The sequence below is a fragment of the Pollicipes pollicipes genome, unplaced genomic scaffold, assembly GCF_011947565.3.
Source record: "Pollicipes pollicipes isolate AB1234 unplaced genomic scaffold, Ppol_2.1 Scaffold_4002;HRSCAF=4701_pilon_pilon_pilon, whole genome shotgun sequence".
Taxonomy (NCBI): Eukaryota; Metazoa; Arthropoda; class Thecostraca; order Pollicipedomorpha; family Pollicipedidae; genus Pollicipes; species Pollicipes pollicipes.
In genome coordinates this window covers 4,974,992-4,984,578 of record NW_023596420.1, presented here as the reverse complement: position 1 = coordinate 4,984,578, position 9,587 = coordinate 4,974,992, and positions in this window count along the sequence as shown.

Genomic DNA, 9,587 nt, shown 5'->3' with positions numbered 1-9,587 from the left:
CTCACCGAGCGCGCCGCGACGCCGCTGAGTGCGTAAGTGCTTGTTCTGGCGGCTTCTCGCCGCATTGTGATGCGCCGCGCTCGGCCGTTTAATGAGGTGATCCGGCGTTCCGAGACATGCCTGCGCGTTGAGGCGCGTGGCCGCCCGGCGGAATGTGCGATCGACAGCCGATAGTGGAGGTCTGGCATTGTCGGGCGAGATACAGGGGGAGCGGGCACCAGGGAGCGTCGAGCGTCCCATGGACGGTCGACGGTCGACACCGCCGTGTAAGTGGACCAGAGTGACTTCACGTGTTGCGCGATACCGGCGAAAATAGCTCGATTGACTGGACAGGTTTGGTGCTGTGGATTCAGGTGATCAATCGAGGGTCGTCCGCTGGGAGATTCAATGGAGCAGCGTAGGGAGCAGGCGATACCCCTGCCACTGGCGTCTGGAGTCGATCGTACCGAATTTGGTGGTCAAAGTCGGTCCTGAATGACACCGCCGCTAAATTGATGGGCACTGGTCCATCGCGGAAGAAAGAACAAAACGCCTCATCGAGGCTAGCTGCTCATCGAGCGCCACGCAGAAGTCCGCACACAAGCCGTTCACTCTACTTCGCCACAACAGTGCCGGCGCCGCGGCAGCCGCGCCCGGCGCCGCCCCATCAGGCGCGCGGCCTTACTGACGTGCTGCGGGCCGCAGACCGGTTCGCGACCGACCGGTGGGTGGGCGAGACCGGCCGGCACGCGCTGCAGTCAGAGAGGCGTCCCGCCGGCGGTCGGCGCCGGCCGGCAGCCGGACCCGCCGGTCGGAAGAGGCTGCGGGCCGGGCGCTGGAGCGGGCGCGCGGGATGGAGGAGCGGGCTGGAGCCGCTCAGGGCGCGCCGCCGGGCCACTATCGCTCAGGCTGCCGATGCGGTATCGTTTATCCCGTCCGCCCTTGGGGAATGCCCTTCACGGGACAGACGAAGGCGGTTGGGGAATGCCCTTCACGGGACAGACGAAGGCGGTTGGGGAATGCCCTTCACGGGACAGACGAAGGCGGTGTTTTGGTTTCTGTTGATTGATTGATATGCACCACGTGGTTAAGATACGGTGTTAGAAAAAAAATTTACTCGATTGTGAGGCATATGAAGTTTCAGGTAGACTTTATTTTCTTAACTGCTGCCAGCATTACGTTGTCAACAAATATATATTTGTGACATGTAGCTCAGAACATACCCCAGCCCAAGCCTAAGTGACAAGTCTACAGAAACCTCACAGCGTGGATATTCCTAAAGCATGTTATAAATCGCCACTTATGATGTTTACCAGCTATTATTTTGCATAGCATGTTTCCCAATCGTCCCTGCGCCATACGCCCACAACATAATCACGTGGGTAGCGATGTGGCTGACGACATTTAGAAATCACGAAGTCTAGGGGCATAAAATAGGCGAGTTGGGCGACTCACCTCCGACGGAAAGCAGCACCACCACCAGCAGACCGCAGATCATTGTTGACGTCATGACTCAGACTCCAATTTCCACCGCTCCGGAGAACAAATCCCAAACCAGTTCCAGTGGCGTCTTGCCTTCCCACACCACCGGTGAAGGTAGCCTCAGTCCACGGCGCCGAGGACAGGCACCCACCGCCGTATCCGCCGCTGTCCGGACCGCCCTCACCTCACCGCGTTCTCGCACCTCGCCCGCGTACTTTTCGTAACCTACCACCCCGACAGCCACTGCGGCACTGTCCTTTGACCGGCGGCGGCGCGCGCCGGCGCCGCACCAGCGCCATCTATGGCGCGGTGCCGCTCCGGGGAGGTCCTGCTGGTGGCCGCTGGTGAACCCGGCGGAGAGGTGGCGGTGCGTCGGGTCAGCTCGTCAGCCGGAGCGGCGGGGCTAGCTTTGGGGAGAGTAACGCTGGGGGGGGGGGGGGAGGGGACCGACTGCCTCGCTCGGCTCAGTTGGAGAGACTGCGAGCGTACCATTCCGCCGGCGTTCGGTCTCAGTCTCCCACACGTACCCACAGCCGTCAGCCGAGGAGCGTCCCGTCGGACTGTCGTGGGCGGGATCCCCCAGCCGTTGCCTAGGTCCGCTGCGCTGCTGCCGGCTCGGGGCCGCATGTGCACAATGCGAAGAAGCTGATGACCTCAGGCAGACTGATCATGCCGCATTTCGCCCAGCGTCATTCATGAGGCGAGCGTTTTGCTGTCGGTTGTCGCCGTCTGAGTGCCATCATTGGATTGCCGCCATTTGCCGCTGGCGGACTGCACAGAGGCACATCTGCGCCGTCATCGGAGCCAGTTGGCCATTCGCTGTGCGGCCGCTCGTCGCCGTAATGATGCTTGGATGGGAAGAGGCCGCGTACGCCCCTCAGACGGTTTATCACCCGTCTGGCGCTACTGCCATTCCAGGGTCGTTCAGTCCCCCGCGTTACGCGGAGTGCCCGCCATGGGTACCGGCGATGAAAGAACCAGCCCGCCAGCGAAGGCAAAAGAACGCAGCCGAGGCCATGCCGTTTTGCTGGTTGGCTCCTACAATCTTGATTTGAACAGCATCTTATGATCAGGACTGCGCATACGCACCAGGCTTATGCTATGCATTATGTATGTGTGCAGTCACCCTGACCTGAACCATCGCAATCAGGCTACTGTGCCACGGACTGCGTGTAAAAATGGGGATATCGATGATTCACAGCACTGCAATGTTGTAAACTAATAATTCTCTATTTTAATAACGTCATGTGATGCATGACTTGAACCAAAATCGAGGTAAACGGACACCGAGGAATGATAATCACCGTGCTGGGATGGCGACAGAGCCAGCTGCCCCGGGCCGGCACAGTTGGCAGCAGAGCAGACCGCCTCCGCCGCCTCCAGCGCGCCGCCTGCTTCATTCAGCCGGCACGGCGATCTGTTACGCGCCGACAGTTGGCCGCCGGCCCGACGCACAGCTGGTGATCGCGAGCCCGCTCCCGTGACACTGACCTGGCGTCAGAGCCGGGGGGCACGCAGCGAGGTCACGGATGCGAGGAGTGGCCGGGAGCCCCTGATCAGTGCTGGCGTGCAGTGGAGTTCACGACGGAAGGATGAAGGGGGGAGATCAGTGCTGGCGTGCAGTGGGATTCGCGGCGGAGGGATGAAGGGAGGGAGAGGGAGACGGGACCCGCCGGTCAGGAACGCGCGACGACAGTAATGACGTCGTCGGTGTGATCCGAGTCAGCCGGTGAGGAACGCAACAGGTGGCTGAGCCGTCCCCAAAGCGGCCACCTGCCAGGCCGCCTCCTAATAGTCCTCCCTTGAAGCTCGTGGTGACGGCCGGCCCTGGGGGGGGGGGGGGGGGCACACAGTCAGCAGCGTGACGCGCCCCGACGAGTCACAAATAACGGGACACACCGGTGTGTCACACTGAAGGCGCCTGGCTGTGCTCAGGTGCCAGCTCGGTTCTCGGCACGTGACACTCTGACGTTTCGTACTAAGTGGCACGCTGGGCGTCACAGGCAACACCTTTAGAGGCGAGTGGTATTTAAAAGCGAGTGATGCTCATAATAACACCGATATCGTCTCTGTATGATGAAAAACGGGACGGAAATGAGTAAGTCGAAGGAACTGTTTGTTGTCTCCCAATGTCTCAAGTGTATACCAGCAATGTCCGGCATTTGTTGCGCGCCAGCTTCCGACAACCAGCCACTAGTCGCAGACTGCTACCCAACAACTTTCCGACGCTGAATACTGATCACCGACTTATGTTAAGCGATCGGTGACCGTTGATCACTGGATTATGTTAAGCGATCGGTGACCGCTGATCACTGGATTATGTTAAGCGATCGGTGACCGCTGATCACTGACATATGTTAACCGATTGGTAACCACTGATCACTGACGTATGTTCAGCGATCGTTGACCACTGATCACTGACTTATGATAAGCGATCGGTGACCGCTGATCACTCACTCATGTTAATCGCATCTGTGACCGCTGATATCACTGAGCAGCCACTAGCCCAGCCGGCCTAGGCACTGACCTAGGTCAGCAGCGTGGTCACTGACCCTTCCTGTTCCGTCGGGTCCGGACAGCATAAACGCGCCCAACTGCCATCCTCTTCCAGAGCCTGCAGCTCTCCGGTTCCATTGTTCCTGTGGCTGTGGCCGTCCTCCCGTCCGGGGCCGGCCGCCGCCAGCCGGCGACACTTCGGCCCGACAGCAGCTGCGGCACGCGCCACTGGTCACCCGGCGGCGTCTGATGGTGCGCGGTTGTGACGGAGTGTCACGGGTGCAGTAGGCATCTCTGGGCCGCGGCGGCGTCTGATGGTGCTCGGTGGGACGGAGTGTCACGGGGGCAGTCAGGCATCTCTGGCCGCGGCGGCGTCTGATGGTGCTCGGTGGGACGGAGTGTCACGGGGGCAGTCAGGCATCTCTGGCCGCGGCGGCGTCTGGTGGTGACAAAGTTGACAGTATCACTGGTGCAGTCAGGAATACGGCATCTCTGGGTACGGTAGGGTCAGATGGAGCCTGGCGTCACAGGCTGCCACGGAAGCAGTCGGGCGTCATTGGGTATGGTGGCGTCTGATAGCGCCCAGTGCGACAGACTGTCACTGGCGCAGTCGGGCGCCGCTGGGTACGGTGACGTCTGCTGGTACCTGGTGTGACAGACTGTCACAGTTGCAGTTTGGTGTCACTGGGTATGGTGACGCCTGCTGGTGCCTGGTGTAAGAGACTGTCACTGGTACAGTCGGGCGTCACTGGGCACGGTGACGTCTGATGGTGCCTGGTATGACAGACTGCCACAGGTGCAGTCGGGCGTCACTGGGCACGGTGGCGTCTGATGGTGCCTGGTGCGACAGATTGTCACAATTGCAGTTGGGTGCCACTGGGTATGGTGACACTGCTGGTGCCTGGTGTAACAGACTGTCAAAGGTGCAGTCGGGCGTCACTGGGCACGGTGACGTCTGCTGGCGCCTGGTGTAACAGGCTGTCACAGTTGCAGTCGGGTGTCACTGGGTATGGTGACGCCTGCTGGTGCCTGGTGCGACAGACTGCCACAGGCGCAGTCGGGCGTCACTGGGCACGGTGGCGTCTAATGGTGCCTGGTGTGACAGACTGCCACAGGTGCAGTAAGGCGGACGGCGGAGATGCCGTGTTGATCCGGGCCGGATGTGTAGTTGCTTGCGAGCACCGACTGCACTTGGGTGGGTTTGGGTGCGTTTCTGTGGATTGGGTCAGCCCAATACTAATTGTGATGCAAGAGGCGAGGTATCTGCCGACTTCTGTCGCCTTTATTTGCATGTTTGCCGCCAGAAATGTCTTAATCGCAATACGAATCTGTGTTACAACCGATGAACATTACGACATGACTTGCCGTGCTGTTCCAATGCCTTTGTTACGCCTCAGGCACCGCCTCTGTACCGCCTCAGTTGTATCGCCTTTGGCCGTACAACGAGATTACTGGGAGCTGCGAAGGACATTTTCGGACGGGGGGGGGGGGGGGGATCAAGGACGTCCGTAATTGGTCACACAAGATAGAGAGGACCGACCGTTGGAAGAAATTGAGCAATGCTGTTCACATCCAGCAAAGACATTGCTCGGCACCACCGCCGTAAAAGGTGCAACTGCCGAGGACATCGGCCCCGCCACAGATGCTGGGCCGGCGTGCAGACCTGTGACGAAACGACCCGCCACACACACCGGCCGTGACCGAGATGGAGGCCCGCCTGACCCACCGCCCCGCATGGAAATCGACCCCGCCAGCGAGGCGTCGCACCCCGGCGCGAGGCGAAGCGAAGGCCTCGGTGGGGTAGATACGGCCATGCGGGCACATCGCCGATCTTCGCATGCTTACAGATTGCATGTGCGGGATGCGTAAGCGGCGGCGCACACGCATAGGGAGCGAGCTGTTCAAGGACGGAGCGCTGGCGCGGATCGCATCATCTATTCTAGCACAACCACCCGACCTCACAGGCGAGCCAGGGAGCCAGCCAGGCCAGAAGCGAGGCACTTGGTATCACCCGACCGCGCAGACGAATCAGGGAGCCAGCCAGGCAAGAAGCGAGGCACCTGGTATCATGCGACCGCACAGGCGAACCAGAGAGCCAGCCAGGCAAGAAGCGGGGCACTTGGTATCACCCGACCGCACAGACGAATCAGGGAGCCAGCCAGGCAAGAAGCGAGGCACTTGGTATCACGCGACCGCACAGGCGAACCAGGGAGCCAGCCAGGCCAGAAGCGAGGCGCTGGTATTACCCCCTCGCCAGACGGCACTCACGCATACAAAGTCGCCCACGCAAGAAAGGTGACGGACGTCCATGAACACAGCGCTGGCACAAGAACCGGGCACACACACCCTCCTGCCTCTCCCGCCTAGCATACCCGCACATATCCTTCCCGCCCGCAGTTGCGGCTACGCCCCCGGTAATTCGCTCTGGGGGTCATGACCCGTCGGCAGGGGTCCCCACCGGCGCGGGGCGGGCCGCTCGCTGCCGGCCGCTCAAACGGACCGACCGGAACCGCAGCGGCGCGTGCCGGTACGGTGCCGGCCCACTGCCGGGGGGTGGAGGAGGGGCTGGGCCGTAGCGTCCGTCACACCCCGCACACAGCACACACCCCGCCCCGCACCCCGGCCAGAGGATGATCAGTTCTGCAGGACCGCCGGCGGACTGCGGTCACAACAAACATACAAGATGTGCTCTGTGGCAGAACGCCTCGGACGTTTTCCAAAAGTATGTAGAGATTAGAACGATATTTTGGAGAGGGAAAGGAACATTTTGTTGAGACCTATGAATTGCTCCGTGCAATGATAAACCTAGATATGCTGCATTCTGAAATTTAGGCTCAATGGCTCCAAACAATAGCATGCAGTGATCGCAAACCGAACGTTTCGCTTCACCACTTCATTTCATTTGCACGAGTTCACTTCCGATGTGCTGTGTCATGCTGCCAATGATCACATCATTTAATGAAAACCAAGCCGTCATTGGCGTGGTGCTCGCTGTGCCCCAACCCTGCCGGCGCAGAGGTCTGGCCGTTGGGTTTGAGTCGCACGAGTATGTACTTGCCTGAACCCAGCAGGGGGTTCTGACTCCGATGCAGATGGCCGCGGTCGGACGTGAAGGCATGTCACGGTCATGGGAGGCGTGTTACCCCTACCAGGCGCCCCTCAAGGTCTCAGTTCAGCTGCCACTATGATTGGCTGGCGCGGGTGCGTGGTGTCTGGCTGCTTATAAGGGAGCATGACTAGAGAATACAGTGATGTTATGTACAGTTAAGCAGGTCATACATTTAAGCTATGGGGACTATCTAGCATTCACAAACACTTTCGCGCGCCCTGAGGCGCACGTATTTCGCGATGGGCGCGGGGGGAGGGGGCGCATGCTAATCCTCTATAATAGTAAGATTATGAAGCTTATGAGCATACGAATATAGCATGTGTTCGCACGTCATTCGCCGAACCGACGAACTCTTTGGGATTATATGCATCCTTCATGATTTAGACTGAAGTATCCACGGAGCGGATAATCGATCTGACCAAACTTCTCGGTAGTGGTATTATTTTCTATACAGGCAACAACGCAACAGCAAGCGCAAGCACGGAAACCATTGAAGAGGACAAAGTTCGATCAGTCGAGTTTGTTTATTAAAGTCGTGACCGATATGCAGCATTCAACATCAACTGCTCATCGTGTAGCTCACCATCTTGCTCATGCGGTCTTGCCAAGCTCAGTTTAGCGGCCATCATCACCGCCCACGTGTTTTGCTCGTGCGCGACGTCTGTTACAACAGAGCTGCATGTCTATTACATTGACATATTCCTCTATTCATTTATGCATTTATGCCCGAACGGCCCTTTAATAGTTCTGCTTGTCGGGAACATTTCACCGAAGGAATGTACAGAGAGGGATGCTGCTACGTGAGTTCAGGATTATCTTTTGCGCCCGAACAAATACCAAATTTGCGTCGAACAATGGTAAACATTCTTGATGAAAAGGAGCGTCCCACCTTTGGGGTATATTTTTTTTAAAAAAACATACTTTTGTCGAGCCTCAGGACCATTTACATCTAATAAAAGCACTGGATAGTGCCACTGCAGCACTGTCATTTTGATGATTTCCGAGTCCGAATTATGCTGTCAGCGCCTTGTAACAGCCCTACGCTTCTTCCCTGCAGTTGTGACCACTGTCGTCATGACAACGACCATGAGAGATCTACTGGTGCGAATAAAGAAACGTTTGTAAATGGTCCAGCGGGCAAGGACCTGTTACCGAGAAATTCGCTGGTTAAAGTTTTAACCAGCGTGTCACATGGATCATGTGGTACTTTCATTCCCAAAGCCAAAGTGCGCCTTGAAAAGAGACACTTTGTCAAACGCCATATTGGAGAGATCGAAGCCACAGTATAATGCTTCGTTGAATACGCGGTATAATTATTTCATGTTTGCAGATATGTTTGTCTAAACAGTGTTTCAGCTCCCGTAGCATTCATTACACCAGCATTTTGACATGGTGTGCCGCAAACATTACAGAGCCTATACGTTGGAAAGCAAGGCAAATGAAATGCGTTACCTTCAAAGTGGCTGTGAACTACATCTAGTGATTTTCAACATGGCTATTTCAATTGAAAATCCCATACAAATGTGGAACTCTCCATTTAAGCACACCTCCGGACCCCACCCGCGCCCAGTTGCGCCGCCGTGGGCTGCCAGCCTGTCGGTCATGCAGGCTGACCCGTGACCCCGCTCCACAAAACATCAAAGGCGAGCGCGCGGAGGCCGACGCGCCGGCCCGTTTGTGTGTCAGCCGCCCCGCCGCTGCGTGATTTGCAGCCGCCGCTTTAATTCTGTCCCGGTGAATCAGGCAGACGTGGCTCGGCTGTTGTGCGTTCGCTCGGGCGCTGTTGCACCGCTGTAATCTGCCGTGTGCGAGGAAGGCAAAGCGGCGCTGACGGGAAGGGAACGCACCCTGCACGTCCCGACAGCGAGCTGCGTGTGGACGCGCTGCTGTGCGGTACAGCGTGCGCCGAGGCACAGCGCACGTTCGCCCACGTGGCGGTGCTTTAGTACGAGGGACAGCGAGTCAAGGGCCTGGCCCGGAACTCATTTATGAGTCATGACGCATATCGCAGCCCCGGCGTCATCCCTGGCTCACAGCCTGACTCCCCTGACAGTCTGCGGGGAGTTTATAATGGGACAACACATGCTTCCCGCCCCCGCGCGATAGCCTAGAAATATCCGCACGTCGATTTGGCTCGCTTGGCAAGCGTGAGTTATATATCAGCTATCCCCAAAGTTGGGCGTGCTCTGACTCAGGGTGGTTGAGGTTAACCCATGATGCGCTGAGTGACAAAGTAACGCCGTGACAAACGTTGCAGAACTTGAACCCTCGCCCTGATTCGGAGCATTTCATGACGCGTAGTGGTAGGGGACGGAGGGTTGATGCAACCCTCTGGCGTTTCGAAAATAATGAAGATGATGCTTAATAGGAAATATTTGTGATCGGCGATAAAGTGATAAAACAGTGATAATTTGTAATGGGACAAAACTGAGATCATCGGAAAATAGCATGAATTCGTTGTCGATCAGAGGCGTTACCGAATGTATTATATTGTGGTGTGCATGTTTTATATTTCTGATGA